The following is a 20770-nucleotide window of genomic DNA, read 5'->3' as shown; positions in this document are numbered from 1 at the left end:
ATGCGGTGAACCAGATTTGCAGGCACTATGTATGATATTAATTTTAAAATGTTAACAGTGATTGGAAAATTACTCTAAATCTGTTTTAAGTAATTTATTTATTTTTAATGGAACAAAGCTCCCAATTTTATATATATATATATATTTTTTTTTTTCTCAAGATTGTATATTTGTATAAGAGACACCTGTCTTAAACAAAGACATCCCTGACAGGTATGACTATGAGACACAGATCTCAACAAGAGCATGCATTCAGAGAAATCTTTATATATATATATATAGGTATGGAAAAATGAAGATATGAAAGCTGCTCTCTTTTTGAAATTTCACACTGATCAACTGCTTAGTTTGCAGGAAAAAAAAATGGGAATATATGCCTATTTTTAACCCATCTGATAACATAGCCACTGGTGGAGCCCCTACCAAGCATCTCCAAATCTGTATACACCTGCGTTTTTGTGCATAAGAATCAGAATTTCATTCCATTTACTTCTGGGACAAAAAATTTGAGAGACTGTAAAACTGAAAAAAAAAATACAAAAAAAAAAAACTTGAAAATTTAAATGTCATCAAGATTAATAATTTTTTAGGAAAAGCAACTTTTAAGAAATTCCTTCAGAATACCTTATTTGAACTCTTTACATGTTTTTCCACTGATTTGTTGGCAGTCTTCTCTCCTAAATAAGTCTTTCTCTTCTAGACAGCCATTCAGAAAAAAAAATATTTCTTTTTGATCTCATATTTTAAATACTTCTGATCCTCTGCTTCATTTCCTGCTTGTACAGTTGGCAATATACCTTTATCTTGTACTGTTGAGTCTCATTGTCTGTTTTGGAGACCTCATCTTTGAAATAAATCCTCTGACCTTCTCTTTCTAATGACTACAACAGGCTTCTTACCAGCTTTGCTCATAATCTTATCTTTTCTTTCACTGACTGTATAAATTTTCTGCCACAGGTGAACTGACTTCGGTCCTGTTCTTTGAAAGCTTGCTCAAAACCAGCTGCTTTTGCATTAGCCATTTGGAATTCCAGCCCACTTTCTGCATTCTCTTCTTCACAATTTAAACTTCACGATAGCTTGCTCTCTTTAAGAGTGCACAGTGGTTTGTCTCAGCTTTTGGAAGTGCACCAACTTTATGCTAAGTGTATTTTATTTTATTTTATTTATTTTATTTTATTTATTTTTTATTATTTTATTTTATTTTATTTTATTTTATTTTATTTTATTTTATTTTATTTTATTTTATTTTATTTTATTATTTTATTTTATTTTATTTTATTATTTTTTCCATTTTGCTGATGATTGCCAATACAACTCCATGTCGCTATGCATACAATAATTAAGTTATCTAAATGCTTAGATATGACCTCAAATGTTGTTTCTTGGCTGAATCCAGAATCTGAAGACTAATTTTTTTTAGGGGGCCTACAGCTGAACTGTAGGTATTGCATTTACTATAGCAATCACTCTTGTATCTCTCTTTTCTGCACATGCATCTGTCCTCCTTAATGTCCTTTGTATTCTTGTAGATATTGTCATTATCACTGTGACTAACTTGAGTTTACTGAAGAAAACTTGAGAGTCTAAAGCCATTCTTATCCAGGTACTTTCTTTGCCCCTGAAGAACTTCACAGAGAGTAAGAGCCTCCTAGTGCCTGGGATCAAGTGCTGTGCAGCTCTCTGTCTAGCCACAGTGTTTCTCCATATAATTCACATGATGAGTATTCCAGCAAAGTTGTGTTAGCCAAATTGGACAAGACTACCTTAATTCTTCTGTGGCAAGCCATATGCATTATTCAGCATATGCATAATGACCATGTATAAAATAATGGCTGTGCAATGTATTTTTAAGGAGACATAGTATTCTTTGTTAACTTGCACACTGATTTGGCATATAACTTAACTCTCTTCTCACCACTGAGGAGCTTGCATATTCAAATTTATTTGAGATGTTTGCTTTTTTTTTTTTTTTTGGTGATTCCTGATATTTGTTACTGTTACAGTAGCACTGTGGAGTGTTTCAGCTGTGCCAGTGAAAAGCCTTGCCAGTTGCTCCTCATAATGGCAAAAACTAGAGAAAGCCCTGATTATTTTTTTTCCAGTAAGTCCTAGGACTATATGATAGATGAATGGTGACGAAATTATGCCAAATCTCTGTGCAGCTGAAACAAGCTGATTTTCTATATATTGTATACATACTGCAGTACAATAAGAAAATAATATTTACAATATATAAATCAATCTCTTACAGCCTTTGAAGATTTTATATAATTTCAGTCCTCCTAGCTAAAGGCAGTAAGCCATACTTGATTTTTAAATGTTCATTTCTGCACATCTGTCATTCTTCAAATCTTTTTGAAATTTCAAATATATATCTAAAATGTTATTTTTTAATCATTTTAGGTTTTGAAAAGGATTTTAATATGGTCTTGTTCTAAAAAAAAAATCAAAATATGTAGTAGGGATTAATACAAATGTGTATTAGAAGAGCAAAGAAATTACTGAGACAAGACTAATCATCATTTAGATTATCAGTAGAAGATTATTAAAAACCAAAGGATTGTATGACAAGTTATGTTGATGCCATATTTGTGTAACCAAATGTTTCAGCTTTATAAATGGAAAAGCCTAAGCAGCTTACAGTGAGACAAAGTAATCTTTCAAATTACAAACTTAAGAATTTCAAATTACATACTTCATCAACTTGAGTCTATCATAACTTCAAATGCGTAGGGAATGATTCACTCTACTTGAAATACAGAGTAATCTTTCAGCTGTTATGAAATTGTTGTTCAGTTTTATAAAAGTGTTAATGCCATTAAACCATCTCCTTTTAGCATGAATACTCAGCACTAGTACTGTTTATAATACAACAGCTAGTAAGAACATTATTAAATGTAAAGAGTCATTTCTTCATTGTTGTTGTTTATATAAGAGTAAAGAGTGTTGACCTCTCTGACTGTTTGCTTTTGTTGTAATAATTAGATGGTTTTGATCAAGAACTCAATGCTCCAATATTTTAGTAGAAACTAAACTATTTGCTGTTCTTATCCCTCTCATGGTCAATGGGAATTTTTCTACAGTAAAAGCTGAACAGTAAGTTTCAGCAGGCTGTATTCTTAACATTAGAACTAGTTTTTCTAGAATGTTATCTTATTTCATTGAAACATTTTCAGGTGAATGTGATAGTGAATTTATTCTTACTGAAGGATTCCTTCAAATGTCTGGTTTATCCTCAAATTGTTTATCAGTGGTAATGATGAGAGCACTGTTTTGTTCTTAGATTTGATGGATATTTCTGTTTCTGTCCCTTGACTGCTTCTCTAATTGCTTTACCAACTGCTTTTACTAACTGCACTGTATTTTGCCCCAAGAAGCTATTTTTGTAATAAATCTATACATATATTTTTCCAGAATGTTAGCAAAACCCATCCCCAGTATTTTAAGTCTTTTCTTACTTCTCTGATTTAGATTTTCAGAGAAGACAATTTGCATGTGGTATGTGGGTATCTGATGTGTTTGTATCTGTAACTTGTTTCTCTGTTTTGTTTATTAGTAAATCACAGTATTGACATTGGTGTGATATTCTGGATGCCTTAGCAGTTGTTGTTAAAGTACTGCAACAATGTCACTTATTTTTTTAAGTGCTATCTTTGGCACATAGTGCAACCCTAACCCAGAAGGGACCATTTTAAATTAAGATTGTTAGATATGTTAAGATTATGTGACATTACCTTGGACCATAAACTTATCTTACCTTTTTTTTTTTTTTTTTTCAGACAGATATATTCATCCACTGTCTTCATGGGTGTGGGGTCCTTCAAAATGCTTGAATCTTGTTTAAAAAAACTAGTATATTTGCTTTCAATACAGGCTGATATAGAACATGTAACATTAGCTATCATTCTATTTCCCAGTCATTCTTATCTTAGATTCATTGTTAACAGCATGAACTTTTGTTCTTTTCAATATTAATTTAAATTAATGATATTGAATCTTACATCCAATGTCACAGACAAAGGTCTGCTGTGAATGCACAAATGTTGAGGGAAATATATTAAATATATATTAACCAGATGAGAATATTCGAGTAGAAATTAATTCTATTATTATTTTTTCTAAAATTCTATTTATTAAAATACTACCAAGTAACTTCCAATAAATTAAATACATAAATATTAAAATTAATAATTATAAATATATACATATATATACACACACACATATATATACCATTGTAGTTGCATTAGCTTCTGCCCTAGAAGTAACCAAATTGAAAATTCAGTCCAAAATCCAACTTAGAATATGTTAGTCTCAGGTTGCTACTCTGGATGTCTCAGGTGGTCAGTCAAGGCAAAATTTATAGATGTAGATTTTCAGCTGGAAACTTATCTGCAGTAGAAATATGAGAGACATAGTCTGGTAAAGGTGAAAATTTGAACTGAAATAATAAGAAAATAATCTTCCTTATTTCAGAGGTAGTATTGTTAATGAAATATGGGGTCTGCTTGGCACCTTGTGCGGACTTTAGGCTTAGGTTAAGCTACTGTTAACTAGCTTCCACCAGAGATGCCAATACATTCTTTGTCATTTGGAGTTTGTTTGCTCCTTGAAAGTACCCTCAGCTTCATCTGTGTAACTTGGGGATAAAGTGAGAGTCCTTAGGAGCAACCTTTCTGTATGCTTAATACCTTGCATACCCACTGGTATGCCAAATTCCATGGCAACCAGACATTTTCTCAAAATTCAAGCAAAAACATCCCTAACCACCTGCAATGCTTTGGGTCTTTGCCTATCATAGAAGCAAATATATGTCAGCTGGCTACGGACTCACTTTATGATAGAAATTTCCACCCTAAATTTAAAGACCGTTTGTTAACTTGATCCTGGAAGTGCTTTCTGTTGGAATGACCAACCTTAAACAACCAAACAATATTGCCATTATGTGACTTGGATGCCTGTAATAGCTGAAAGGACATAAGAGTTGATAACCAAGGAGACTCTTTCAGGGACACACATCCCACTGTTACATATTTCAGCTAATGTACAGCGTTACATATCACTGTTGTGTTGTATATGTAACAGAACTTCTATTAAGTGACTTGTCAAGTTTGCTTTATCAGTCAGTCCTCTTGGCTTCCCAGTAGATCCACGCTTCTGTTCTAGTTCTACCTTCTCATCTCATTATTTTCTTAGATATGTACATGCATACTATACGAATACATTTTTTCTGTCAGAGATTACATGGTCTCCTCCTTTGCCAAGCCGAAGAGGGCATGCCAGTTTGCTCTAAATTTGAAAATATAGCATAGCTGGATTAAAGAAAAAAAAACTATAATAAAGCCTCCATCATAAAACTGAAAAAACAAAATGACACATAAGCAATAGATGCCTCATTTATTATTAAATATATATATATATTACTTACATTTAATTCAATAGATTTAATCCATTTTAATTTAAGAAGTTGTAATTTTATGTAATGGAAGTGTATGCAGTAATCTGATATTTGATCATCATTTGACAAAGCCTGCATTCTGAATGTGTGGGTTTTATGCCTCTTTTTTTTTTTTCTCTTTTTCCTTTCTTTCTCTCCCCTTCCAAATCAGAAGCCTTGCTACCACATACAACTTTCTGTCAACTGCAAGAAGATCATTTTTGTGGTTATTTTACCATGATCAATTGCATATTTAAAAAATCATAACAGGAATGCTTAGCCAAAAGGCTGATTTTTGTTTAAATCTTTGTTATGTTATACATGATTTTGTTGATATCATGACATATTTTATTTGGGATATCTTTACAGTTACATGCATTATGAATAACAAGTTAAAAAAAGAGCTTTTAGAAAGTGCCTCCTGTCATTCAACCTATTCTCCTTCTAGAACATGCAATAAGTATTAAACTGTTTGTATAAATACATGAAATTTGTTCTTGAGCCAATGTCCCATTTTTCATCTTTAATACTTACATTCATAGATTCATACACAACTGTCACAGTAGTTTTGTTTGACTAAAAGAGCCAAGGTCTTACTGTCACAGTAGTTTTGTTTGACTAAAAGAGCCAAGGTCTTTTAGTATCCTCTGATAATCATTTTAACTCTTCTTCTGTGTCCTCATTCTTGTTATGAATAATTTTTCTTGAATATCAATATTAAATAATCCAGGTGAAATATCATCAATGCCTTGAATGCTGGTATTACTATGTTACTATATCCTAATAATCCTAGACTTGCATTTTCCTTTTCTCTGGATACGTCCCATTGAGGACTGACAAAATACATACTGTAGGACAGGAGAGTCTAAGGACAGTTTGCACAAATGGTACGAGGCCTTGATCACTTAGAATAAATTAAGCTATCACAACAAAGCATTGTCTCATGGAGTGTGTACATTCATAACCATGCAGATCTGTTATCACCTAAAATAGCGTAATGTTTCCTTTCACTTGTCTTCAGCTGATTCCTGTCTGAATGGCCAGTAGGCACATTAGTTTGGATTCTCTGGTATTGAATTTCATTCAAACTCAGCTGGAGTCCTCCTGTTCATCCTGTTCTTTATTGGTGATCTTCTGTTTTCTAATGATGAGGCTTTTCTACATTTTGTTGTTAGTACACTCCCGGTTTTGCATAAAGTTGTTAGAAAAAACATTACCAGAGATAGAGGAGGGCCAAGGAGAATCTCCATCCTTTACTGGACGTAGGGGAGAACATTAAAACTGAGGATAAAGAAAAGGCTGAATGCCTTCTTTACATCTGTCTTTACTAGCCAGACCACTTTTCCTTGGGTCATTCAGCCTCCTGACCTGGAAGTCTGGGATGGGGAGCAGAAGAAACCCTCCACAGCTCAGGTGGAAACAGTTAGAAACAGGAGACCTGCTGCTCCACCTGGACTGTCAAAAGTCCACGGGGCCACATGGGATCCACCCAAGGGAGCTGGTGAATGTGATTGCTGGGCTGTTTTCCATCATCTATCAGCGGTCATGGTCATCTGCAGAAGTCCTGGATGACTGGAGACTTGCTAAGAAGGGTTGTAAGGAAGACCTGGGGAACTACAGGTCTTTCAGCCTGACCTGGGTGCCAGGAAAGGTGATGGAACAGGTCATCTTGAATGCAATCACAGCATGTATGTGACAACCTGGGGATCAGGCCCACCCAGAACGGGTTCATGAAAGGCAAGTCCTGCCTGACCAACATCATCTCCTTCTATGACCAGGTGACCCACCTGGTGGACGAGGGAAAGCCTGTTGACATGCTCTGCCTAGACTTCAGTAAGGCCTTTGACATGGTCTCCTGTAGTATTCTCCTGAAGAAGCTGGCAGCCTGTGGCTTGGACAGGTACACTCTTTGCTGGGCTAAAAACTATCTGGACAGCTGGCCCCAGAGAGTGGTGGTAAATGGAGTGAAATCCAACCGGCAACTGTGGTGTCCCCAGGGGTTGGTGTTGGAACACATCCTCTTTAATATCTTTATTGATGATTTGGATGAAAGAATTGAGTGCACCCTCAGTAAGTCTGCAGATGACACCAAGTTGGGGGGGAAGTGTCCATCTGCTGGGGGGTAGGAAGGCCCTGCAGAGGGACCTGGACAGGATGGGTCAATGGGCAGAGGCCAATGGGATGAGGTTCAACATGACTAAGTGCCGAGTCCTGCACTTGGGCCACAACAACACCATACAATGCTGCAGGCTTTGGAGAGAGTGGCTCAAAATCTGTGCACAGCAAAAGGACCTGGGGGTTCTGATTGATGCTTACCTGAACATAAGCCTGAACATAAGCCTGAACATAAGCCAGCAGTGTGTCCAGGTGGCTAAGAAGGCCAATGGCATCCTGGCTTGTATCAGGAATAGTGTAGCCAGCAGGACCAGGGAGGTGATCGTCCCCCTGTACTCTGCTCTGGTGAGGCCGCACATCAAGAACTGTGTTCAGTTTTGGGCCCCTCAGTACAAGAAAGACATCGAGGCCCTGGAACGTGTCCAGAGAAGGGTTACGAAGCTGGTGAAGGGCCTGGAACACAAGTCCTATGAGGAATGGCTGAGGGAACTGGGGTTGTTTAGTCTGGAGAAGAGGAGGCTCACGGGAGACCTCTCTACAACTCTCTCTCTACAACTCTGAACTCAAGCTCTCAACTCAGGCTCTCTGCAACTACCTGAAAAGAAATTGTGGGGAGCTGGGGGTTGGCCTCTTCTCTCAGATAACTAGCAATAGGACTAGAGTGATTGGCCTCAAGTTGCACCAGGGGAGGTTTTGGTTAGAAATTATGAGACTTTTCTTCTCAGAAAGGTGAGTCAGGCATTGGAACAGGTTGCCCATGGGAGTAGTGGAGTCACCGTCCCTGTTTTTTTTTAAGGGAAGGTTGGATGTGGTGCTTAGGGACATGGTTTAGTGGGTGATACTGGTGGTAGGGCGGTGGTTGGACCAGATGATTCTGGAGGTCTTTTCCAACCTTAATGACTCTATAGTTCTTTCCCAACACAGCATCCTGGAGAAACCCACTTAATAAGCTTAAAACTATCCTGTCAAATGGTTTTACACTTGATTTAGACAGTTTCTTACTTGCTGAAGGTTTCTTCTAAACCCTGTCTTATTTGTTTTAATATGTAATTTCTTGTGATGTACCATCTAAACTGTTTTGTTGAAGTCCAGACAGATTACATATACTACTTTTTCCAAGAGTTAGCACATCAATTAAAATACTTTGGTGAATGTGATATAATTTACATTAGGTGTGCCACTGTTGCATTTCACCTCATTTACTTACAACTAATTAATGTTTTCTTCCACATGTGTTCCTTGGCTGTATGTAGAGTTCAAGTGAGATTCCAGGTTTTATAGCTCTGAGATGCCTTTTCTTCCTCCTCACCATAAACATTCCATTTCCTATTTCTGGTCACAGGTATTGAATGTGATAGATTTATTAAGTATCCTTGCTTCTGAAGTTGCAATTTCATGCGCTAACTCCTTCAGTACTCTCAGATGGGGATTATCCTGTTCCCTAAACATGTGTACGTCTAGATTTTCCTGCAGTCATGTGGAAGGAAATATTTAACTGCATCTTTTCTTATTCCTTATGTCCACCTGTTCTACATCAACACCCAGATTGGAAACAGAACAAAGTATTCATTTAGTTCAGGACTCTAGCCAGATTATCATTAATGTATATTCCTTTCTCCTTGCATGACAATTCTATTTTATTCTGTCATTCTCTTTTTATTAATATGGCTACAAAACTTTTTACTATCTGTTTTAATTTCCTTTGGAAGGTTTAACTCATCATTTGACAGCTTTCACTTTTTGTCTATAACTTCTGACCTCCAAGAGGTCCTTGCTGGTCAGTCTGTTTTTCCTGTTCTCATAGCTGCTTACTTTTACCAAATACAAACTGAAGAAAAATAGGAAATCATGTGTCAGTGATTTATTTATTTATATTTTTTTCACAGCTTCCCCAATAAACCTTATTCAAAGTATATGGACATTTTGACTATCATTGCAATATATGTAAGTATGCACACTAACAAATATTGGGAATTTAGAAATGATCATCTAATAGACAAAAATAGAAGAGAAACAAAGGAACTAAGAAAAAAGAACAAGCATATACTAAGAATACTTCATATGGAAATTAAGGAACTACCTGACCATGTAAAAAGATAGTGTGTCTTCTCATTACACTAAATGGAGATGCCTGGATATCTCTTAAATATTATGGAAAAAGTATGTGAATAATTTGACAAAGTCTTAGGTAATACAGTGGTATAAGAATAAGCACTTATATCTATTATCCCAGATGTACTGTTGAAGTTATCTGTTGTCATCTTGATAAACAGTTTCACCTGTGAAGGATGCTTTACTATTTACATCCTGCAAGACATTTTCCCAGTATTCAAAACACTAAAATACCTACTTTACACATGTATTAATAAGCTGTCCATATATTAATAATGGTACAAGTATAACAATAAGTTTTGATTTTTATAAGTATGGAACAACATGTACTGGAGAAGAAGGAATGTTTTCAATTTCTGAGTCTACTGAAAACTGTGCTCTTTAAACTGCAGCATACTGACCATTTTTATTTGTGGATTGATGCCAGGAATAGTGAGCATTATATTCTGAATTATATTTATTTCCAGTGAGAAACTAAATGCACTCCCTCTTTAGGAAGCTTGCTCATCTTTGTATCAGATCAAGCCTTCATGTTCCTTTTCTAAATGACAAATCTAAAGAGACTTCAGCTGGGATTCAGTTTGAGGTTAAGACTCCTCATGCCAGGTACCTCAATTTACATTACATTCCCACTCTCTGACTTTGCTGAGTTTGTTGAATAATCTCTGCCTTAGAGAGAGATGAATGGGTGCCCATACAACTTAATATCTTGCCAGGTCTAAGCAAGAGTGCCCTGTGCCATCAGATTGCTGTATCCAAGAGACCTATATGGAGCTAAAAAATATTTACTTTCTCTTATGGGAGATTTGGGCTTTTGGGAGCAGCTGGAAGCCAAAAATAACACCCTAGGGCATCTCAAAGAGCACTAAACTGCAAATGAATTGGTAAATGAATTATGTCACCAAAGTTAATGTGGAATTGAATCCTACCCTGTGTGAAGGGTAATTTTATGATACCATTTCTTAATATGTTTAAGTTAGATATATTAAAATATGCTTTAAAGTTGATATATTCTGAGGTTTGTTTTCCAGTGGGAGTAAGCCTTGTTATCTTCACTCAGTTTCTCTGAGCATGGAGAGGTGTCTTCAAATCACTGGAAGATGGAACATTAAAAAAGTATGTGAGGAAACAAAAGGATTAGAGTTCATTTGATGGAAAGCACAGTTTGCTATTGGTATATAACTGAGTTACAGACAGTTGATGGAATTGGAAAAATCAATGAAAGTGAGGCAAAGATCAGGAACAGTAGATGTTGATGGTCAATTTTTCCTGCTCTTCTGCTTTTGTCCAGCTGACAAACCTGCATACACAACTCCACCTGAACACATTTGGAATAATTTACTACTTCCTATTTTCAGATGCTAAAATTACTTCTAAATTCAGATGCTAAAGTTACTTCTAAAAAGCTTTTGATAATTCTAGCAAAAGCTTTCCCCTATCTACTTTGACATTTCTCAGCATCTTATTTAGTCCCAGAGTTTGATCAAACTTGATGACTTATTTATAGTCAGCTGTATTGTGCTTAGTGCTGTACAAACCATGGACTCTGTTCAAAAAACCTCTGCTTTAAATCAGATCCAGGGAGTCCAGCTGAACACACTATACAATTGCTTCATCAGTTCCCATTGAATGATAAAATTTATTTCATTATTTTTTCTTTATAACCCACAAAATGTAAAATGTATGACTGTTTTCTAGTATTCATTCCACATCCTACTTTCTGAAAATTGATATGAAGATTTGTTTAAACTGATAGCAGTAACTACCTCTTCTGTGAATAAATTACACTTTCATTTCTGAGAGGTCCTACTCTTTTCCTCCTTGCTGACCTCTTCTTCTCCATGTACTTTAAAAAATTCTGATTTATCTCAAACCCTCATGCAATCTGCTTTTCATTTTCTATCCTTAATTTTCTTATCATTTTTTGCACTCTCTCTTAACTTCATTCTCTAATCTTCTCAGTACTGCTGTGTAGCTGATGTTTTATGCCTCATATTTTCTTTTTCCTTACTTTTGATTACATTTTGGACTTTTCAGATCATCCTCATTGACTTTTTACTCCTTGTACATGTATTGCAAGATTGCACATGCAACCTTTGGGTATACATTCATTTACCTCTTCACATTTTCCCCATTTTCTTTTCTTTTTTTCTTTTTTTTTTTTTTTAATCTGTCAGTATTTTTCCTTTAGTGTTTTCATCATGTTAATTTTTCTTCTGACACGCTCCATTTCTCTAAAATGACTAATCAATCCTAAGCCTTCTCTAACCAGTTTGATTTGTCTCTCTAGTTGTGAAAGCAACTCTGCTGTTTTCAATTCTTTCATGAATAGACTTTCATGTCTCTAGTCAAATGATAATCTAAATTAATTAATCTAAAAAAAAAAAATGTATTACAATTACTTTTTAAAGTATGCATGAACAGGATGGGAAACTTCTCCTGGAAGAGAAACTGTCTTCATTTTGTGTAACAACAAATGCAATGCTAAAGATAAACAAATTAATCCTTTTATATAATAAGGAAGCAATTTTACTGCTTGTGTGCCAGCTGAGGATTCCACTAAGCCAGAGGATCCTTGGATATCACATGAAGGCAACTCTTCTTGTCATCTGAATATTTTCCAAAGTTAGTGGATAAATTTTTTTAAATTGAGGGGGTTCTCTTTGAACTGATAATGTGATGGATGTGGAGGATATGGAAATGAGGAGCCACGGATTTTTTGAGGAAGTATTTATGATACCTGGGAGTGATAGAAGCTTGCGAATCAGGCTGTATTAGGAGGAAACAAATGGAGGTTAGACAGAAATTCCTTGGAACTGTGAACATTTAATAGGTATAGACTGTTCATTTGTTAGATGGGACTGTGACATATAGGTGCGTGTGTGTGTACATCTATATATATTTTTACAGAGATACGATCTTGGCAAATTGATGTTAATTTGACTGGGCTGAACATGACTGGGCTCTTTCAAGTATCATGATCTCCAGCAATGTAAAGCCATTAGGAGAACAGAAATTAAGCTGAACTTTGAATTAACAAATGTTTCAGACCGGCTAAAAATGGTGTTGTAGCCAGGCTTTTGGTCCCACTCCACAATTCCTGGGATTGACTACTTTGTTTTCTGCTGGTTATGGAAAAACAGAAGTGTGATTTGTCAGTGAGTAGCTGAACCTACTGAAGCAGCAGACAATGGAATAGTTATGTTAAGGACTTCTTGTTTAGGCTTCAGTCAAAGGAACGATGATCCAGAATCTCCCTCCTTAAGTGAGATGCACACTCAGAGTAGATTTTAGCCCTAACTATTTATCAGATTTTCAGCAAATTGATTTGAGTGCTTTTGAACTGTACAGAATAAATGAAGCTTAAGAGTGCTGGATTAAACTTGTAGTTGTATTACAGCTGCAAATGGATTCAGTATACAAAGCTATAATTTTACAGGTGGTTAATCTGTAACATGGGCCAAGATTTTATTGCACAAGAATTAAAATCGAGAGACATTAAATACTGAAACGGATGTCATATCTAATTTATAGCTAGCTTTAAAAAATAACGTGTTGAGTGGATCTATTTCTGATTTAACATTGTTTCAGACTTTTATTAACATCAAAAAGTCATACAAGTTATGTAGGATACTCCACCTGAGAGAAATACTGAGCAATCAAGTGTAAAACATTAACTTTACATGAAAATATATACTTAAACTAAGGTGGCAGAGTGAAAGCTCTCTCTGATACACTGCACTGGGTGGGGGAAGGGAGAATTGAAAATGAAGAAAGGAACAAACTGGACCCTTAGTGCCAAGCAGTACAAATTGGAGTTAAGATGAATAAGAAGAATCCAAGAGCTATTAATCGAAGCTCAGCACCTCCAGGGATAAATGATTCTTATGCCTGAAATAGATTTAACTCTCCCCAAACAGTAATCTCACTCCTGAACAGGAAATGAAAATAAAAGTGAGCTACCTACCAGGCAAGAGCACTCTCCACCCTCTGAATATTGCAGCCACTCAAGAGCTGCTAAACGTGTCTGGGTCCCCCACAACTATAAAAATTTGTGAACGTGAATGACTGGATTAGGATGTTTAGCTGTACAGGGACATTAAAAAGGGAACCCTAATTTCTGAATACTCATTTTTCCCTGTATCAGTGCTCCATTACTAATATGAAACTAGCAGTATGTATCTTGCTTGTATAAACCACACTTTTTCCTTTTTCTCACTTAAAACTTTGCCAACCTGAAGATTGCTGAGAATCACTGCTTCAGTTCTGAAGTGCAGGAATTCTTAAAAGTTCCCATTCAAGAATTCTGCTGGATGACTTATTTCTTTTAAAGGCTGTTAGATAATGCCATTACTGACTTCAGATTGAGCTCACTTCTCTTAGTTTTCGTATACATTTCATTTAGTTAACACATCTCCTACTTATTTTCTGATTTAAGCAAAACACAACATGTGTTTAAAAAATGCAGTACTTATTTTGAAACTTTTCAAGGAGCTTTTGGCTTGAGAAAACAATGGATTATTTCCAAGGGAAGCAGGGTGAGAGGAATGCTGAGGCATTCTGCACATCAAGCCCTGAAAGACTGTCTTTATTTAGCTGCTAAATGGGGCAGGGAGGAAGCAAGGACCTACTGCTACTTTTTTTTTTTTTTTTAGAAAGGCTTCTTCAACCTTTCCTCAAAGCCTGTAGTTCATGTTTGGCTGTAATTCATATTACAGACATCTTTTCCTGATTTCTCTCTTTCCTTTGCTCTGGATAAATTTAGTTGCAGTGGAGCGGGTGGCAAAATTTTAACTTCGCTGGGGTCAGGACTGCATCCTCCAGTTCATTTTCTCTCAACCAATTCAGGTACAGATACTTTGTTAAAGCTGCTGTAGTATGTAGATGCCTGATTCTTTTTTTTTTTTTTTTTTCCCCTTCCCTTTCCCCTTCCCTTTCCCCTTGCCTCCCCTCCCCTCCTCTCGCCTCTCCTTTTCGTTATTTTCACTGAATGTGTAAAAACATTTATTTATTGATATGCTTATTCATCCATGCATCACTATAATATAGATAGGCTTTGATTCAGCCCTAGCTGGAATTCCAAAGAATCTCCAATTTTGTGTGTTTTAGAATATATTAGGCCTATGAAATAAAGGGAAGTTTCTTTGTGGGGTAGCCAAAGGCCTAATGAACTTTAGAAGCAGATCTACATTAATGCATTTTCTAGTTATGCTAAATTACTTTGAAAAACAAGGGCTTCTCAGATGTAACACTTGGTTTCAATCACCCATGTATCTCAGTCTGGAGAAAAATGACAATATCAGCTTCAGTTTGCATTCTCTGTTCTGGGCTATGAGTCTTGTTTTTATGTACTTTGAGCAAGTGCTTCTGTGGAGTTACAGAATCACAGAATCATCCAGGTTGGAAGAGATCTCCAAGATCACCGAGTCCAACCTGTGACCTAACACTATCAAGTCATCCATTAAACCATATCACCAAGCTTTACATATAAACGTCATTTAAAGACATCCAGGGACGGTGACTCAACCACTTCCCTGGGCAGCCTATTCCAATGCCTAACAACCCTTTCAGTAAAGAAGTTCTTCCTAATATCCAACCTAAACCTCCCCTGGCATAACTTTAGCCCATTCCCCTCGTCCTGTCACCAGGCACGTGGGAGAACAGGCCAACCCCCACCTCGCTACAGCCTCCTTTAAGGTACCTGTAGAGTGCGATAAGGTCACCCCTGAGCCTTCTCTTTTCCAGGCTGAACAATCCCAGCTCCCTCAGCCGCTCCTCGTAAGACTTGTTCTCCAGACCCCTCACCAGCTTCGTTGCCCTTCTCTGGACTCGCTTGAGCACCTCAATGTCCTTCCTGTAGCAAGGGGCCCAAAAGTTAGCGTACTCTAAAATGTGTATATGCACACCATTCAGTGAAATGCAGTAATTATGCTTTTTGTTTAAAATTTCTTTCTTTCAAAATATTTTTTAACATTGTTAGTGTTTTTATTTTATTTAATAATGCTACTGAGATTTGAAATTGTGTTTTTGTTTGCTTGTTTGTTGTTTATTTGTTTAGTCATTTTGTATAAATAACTGGTTAAAAGGCTTCAGATTTTATTCCTGAGTAGCAATAATAAGATCAGACATCCTCATTATATGGAAAGTTAGGTTGTTGTGTTTTTTTGTGTGTTTTTCTTTTTTTTCTTTTACAAATGCTTCACCTATTTATCTGCACTGCATTTTACCTCCTATTATTTGATCATTTGGTATAGAAAGGATTCTGCATTTCTTCATGGATTATGAATATATCAGTCTATCTACTCCCCTGTCCAGAAACCTGTGGGAAACTTTTGACATCCATTCACCATGAAAGTGACCTGGTTTATTTATTTATTTATATTGTTTATATTATTTATTCATATGAGGACTTTTTTTTTTTTTTAACCTGTAGCAGCCATGGTTCGTTTAGACCTTCTGGTGAGTTGGTGAGGTTTATTCTAATTTATTTATTTTTTAAATAAGATTTTTTTTTATATAAGATTTTTTTTTAAGTGAATCTGCATTGTCTGTAAAACCCTTTTGAAAGATTCATTTAAAGAATTTGAGACATCTCAGTAGGCACGTAAGTTTTTAATATGGTTTATTTGTATAGAGGGCTTGTTCCTACAGAATGAGTTCATGCTCTCTGCTCTGTGAATATGCCCTTAGTTATTCACTTGCAGAATTTATTGAAATATTTACTAACTGTGCTATGTGCAGTCATCAGGATACAAAACTGAGGTAAAGTATGTTATCATTTTAAAGTCAGTGGCAGCAGCATTTTTGACTGCACTTGCATTTCTCTGAAGGACATGGATAATTGTGAAAGTGATTGCTCCTGGGAGAGCGTGGAGGGAAGTGGGATTTGTGGAGACCAAGAACAGAGCAGAGGGAATGGACAAGGGTAACAAAGGTATCCTGAGAGGCATGCTGAAAACTAAAATGTTTTGTCTTGTTGACTTAACTAAACTTTTCTAGCGAATCTTCATGAAAAATAAATAAATATAATAATGATAATTATGATGATGATGATGATAATAATAATAATAAGCAAACAGGTAAATACCCTGTAGAAACTAATACTAATGTTATACTTTCTCAAAACCTTCAATAAAACATTAATGTTCCCTCTAATTCATAGATATCTTTGCCTGACTTCCAAACTATGAGCATGTTTTAAGGCAGACTTACCTCTGGCAGAAAATGTTATGATTTCCCCTAAGAAATAATAGCAGAGCAGCACATCTGTGATACTGTATGTAGACGACGCTTTTAAGTTGTGCTGGAGCATGGTTCAGAAATGTGATATCCTTTCAGGCAAAGCTGAGCAATTTTCTGTATCTTGTGAGACTGAAATGCACGCACAAGATTGTCTTTATGCACCACTTATTTCACAATAAATGAGAAATTTTTGCAAAGAACCTCATATTCTTTCAGGTCTACTCTTTGGCTTCTCCAACAACACACTTAAGAGAATTAAAATGTACATTTAACTCATTCACATATGCTGTTTTAAAAAATGTTGGATCGTCACATTAGGATTAAAAACCACCACCAACAACAAAAAACATAAAAAGGAAAAGGAAATTTAAATGTATGTGAGATATATGATGCCTTCTTAAAATATTGATTCTTAATCCCACATTTGGTCTAAGAACTACTATAGGCAGTTTCCTCTTTCAATAAATTCAAAATGTTTTTTTTTTTTTTTTAACATTAAAGCCAGTTGTACACATGAATTTTAACTTGAAAAGTAGTGAAATCATTCTGGAAACACTACAGAAAGAAAATGGAATGGCAAAGGCTACTAGAGAGTGTGCAGTAAGCTCCTCAAGTATGCATTAAGAGGAGAGCATTTTCCTGGACAGTTTGTTATCAGAAGTAGTGTGCTTACAATAATTAGTATCCTGAACAGCTCAGAGATGATCGTAGACACAGCTGTTGTTGTTTAAGGTAGCAGGCACATCAATGGCAAGGCAGTAGGTATTGATTTGTGCAGTGACATCCTTGTAGCTATGTCATCTGAGTGAAAGAAGCCCCCAAATTAACCAATAATAAAGTGTTAGAAGTTGTAGCAGTTGCCTCCTGGGACCTGTTCTGGCTGAGGATGGATACCTCTCCTTTCCCCACAACCATCAATCCTCCTTGAAGGACAGTGTTCTGGTCTACATCAGTCAAAACCAAAATATGAAGGCCAAAAGGACAAAGCAGCAGATTGCTGTATTTTGTAAATTGAAAATTTATTCACAATATTCTGAATCTTGATCTAACTTTTAGAACTCAATATTTAAAATAAAAAAAAAAAAAGTGAATACATTTTCCTCTTTAGGCATTTGAATACAGTCAGTTTAAATGTATAGTTCCATTTCCATCAAAATCTGTTGTCAGAAATTGTTAGTTGTATCAACTTGATTTTCTTACTGTTCTGATTGTACAGTCCATTTTTGTCATGGGCCACTGGCTATATAGTACATCAGCTGACTGTATGTAATAAAGGGTAACAAGCCTGGACATTGTTGATGTTAGAACAGTAAAAAGCAGTGACCATAAATACTCAATCCACACAAACATCAATGAGAAAATCTGTATTTAAGTAATAATCAGATGACATATAAAATGTTAATCAAAGGACTTAAAGTCTAATTTGGATTTAAACTGTCCCATACTATGGTGGGATTTCTGTTTATTTAGTAATATAAAACCTTCATGTAATCAATTTCTTTGCAGTTCTTGGATTACCATCTTATAAATGTTATGTAATTTATAAAATATTTTGTGACTGAATTTGTTCTCTGTTTTCAAGCAAATGGGCAGAAAAAAATGATGTTAACACATAAACTAAGTTTTAAACAAGCAAGTATTCAATTAAAATCGAAAAAGTGGCTTTATATTATTGTATTTGATATCAAGATACCCTTATGGTCAAAACATTAATTTTAAAAATGAAAATCCTTTTTCATATTTGAGTTATGTTTCAATAGATTATAGATTTATATTTCCAAAAGCAAAAAAAATTACAAGTATGGCTGAGGTAAAACAAATATTTGACAAATATCTATCATCTTAAAATAAATAAATAAGTAAATACTAGCTGTTTATGTTAGTACTTCTCTATAAATATTCTCTCTACAGAACAAAGGACTTTTTTGTTTTGTTTTGTTGTGTTTGTTTTTCTTGGAGCTAGGGGAAGTGTCTGGGACATTGAACTTTACATTAAGCAGAAACAATCCCAATTAGGAGAAAGAGTTTAAAAAATCTTTTGTATCTGTTAATAATAATAATAATAATAATAATAATAATAATAATAATAATAATAAATCCAGAGCTCTTCCAACATGTAGAGAGGTATGTAATGTTATCCTTGCTTCTAATTCTGCTGCAATCGAGGTATTCTCTAAGTAAAAACATGTTTAAGTCCTAAGGATTTTAAAAAATGCAACTGGTCCCTATTAACACAAGATAACAATTTAAAAAAAATGCAACTGCCAAACATGATCAATTTTTTTTTTTTTTTTTTTTTTTTTTTGCTGACATAGTGCTCATTTGTAAACTACACGACAATGCCAAGGGAGGATTTCTTTACATCTTAATTTCTGTGGATATATATGTATATATTTCGGGGAGACAAACATTTACACCAACAATTTTAAGTCTGCTGCTGTAAAACTGCTGTGAAGTCATAAAGAGATTCTGGGATTTCAGATTTAGAGTCTTATTGATATCTTCATTGTGCAAAGAGAAAATGAAAACTATGAAAATGAAGGTTATTTATACTTCATTTGATGTTCCTCTTTGTACTGGGTTTACATCACAAGGGCTTTGTAGCGGGGGGGGTGCAAGGGTGGCTTCTGTGAGCAGAGTCCAGAAGCTGCCCCATGTCAGATCAGAGCCAGCTCCAGCCAGCCCCAAAAGGAACCCATCACTGGCCAAAGCTGAGCCAGTGAGCAACGCTGGTTGGTCCTCTGGGAGAGCAGATTTAAGCAAGGGAAAAAACAGTCACAACAACAGCAAAGCACTGTGCAACAGCAGCTGGGAGAGAGGAGTGAGAAAATCTGAGAGAAACCGCCCTGCAGACACTAAGGTCCAGGCGCTGGAGCAGAAGTTCCCTTGCAGCCTGTGGAGAGGCCCCTGGTGGAGCAGGCTGTCCCCCTGCAGCCCATGGGTCCCACACGGAGCAGATCTCCATGCTGCAGCCCGTGGAGGAGCCCCCGGTGGAGCAGGTGGATGTGGCCTGGAGGAGGCTGCGGCCCATGGAGAGCCCCCGCAGGAGCAGGTCCCAGGCCAGAACTGCAGCCTGTGGAGGAGCTCCCCAAGCAGGAGTAGGGGATCTGGGGGGCAGCTGCTGCCAGTGGGGGACCCATATTGGAGCAGTTTGCTCCTGATGGAAGGACCCCGTGGTACGGACCCATCTTGGAGCAGTTTTTGAAGAGCTGCTTCCTGTGGGAAGCCCACATAGGAGCATCAATTCTGCAAGGACAGTGTCCCATGGGAGGGACTCCAAGTTGGAGCAGGGGAAGAGAGTGAAGATGAAAGACAGGCAGAGCTGAAGCTTTAGGCACTGACCACAAGCTCCATCCTGTTCCCCTACACTGTTCAGGGGGAAGATTTAGAAGAGGGTATATGGGAGGAAGGTGTTTTTAGTTTGCTTTTAGTTCTCACCATTCTAGTATGTTATCCGTAGGCAATAACTTACATTACTCTGCCTCATTCTGAGTATGTTTTGCCCTTGATAGTTTTTGGTGAGTGATCTCCCTGGCTCTGTCTCAGCCCATGAGGGTTTTTTTTAATCATATTTTCTCCCCCTGTTCTGTTGAGGAGGGGGAATGAGAGAGCAGCGTGGACGTTGTGTAACTTAAACCTGCTAGTGTTAAACCACCACACCCTTACAAAAATCTTGAAATTTGAGGCCTTTTCTTGTTTTCCTCTTATACAGCAAGGATTTCCTCTTATATGGCAAGGATTTGATGCCGTATAAGAGTAGATAAAAGATAAAAGTGTAAAATAGAAATTCCTTGTGTTGGATGAGTGCTGAAATGCATGTTTATCCTTCTGGGATCTATTTTAGAAAAAGCAAGTAGGATT

The 20770-nt window shown here is 36.3% G+C and overlaps 1 long non-coding RNA gene across 3 annotated transcripts in view; it reads left to right on the top strand.

The window, feature by feature from the left end:
* The first annotated feature begins 13388 nt into the window (after positions 1-13388).
* Positions 13389-20770, top strand: part of LOC310893694 — a 39072-nt gene continuing 31690 nt past the window's right edge. For all 3 annotated transcript variants that reach the window (XR_014579214.1, XR_014579215.1, XR_014579216.1), the window contains exon 1: positions 13389-14515. This is a non-coding gene — a long non-coding RNA (uncharacterized lncRNA). The remainder of the gene's footprint in view (positions 14516-20770) is intronic.

The sequence above is a fragment of the Anser anser genome, assembly GCF_964211835.1.
Source record: "Anser anser genome assembly, chromosome: 2".
Classification (NCBI taxonomy): Eukaryota; Metazoa; Chordata; class Aves; order Anseriformes; family Anatidae; genus Anser; species Anser anser.
Note: the sequence above shows the minus strand (reverse complement) of the source record. Positions and strands in the feature narration are given on the sequence as shown.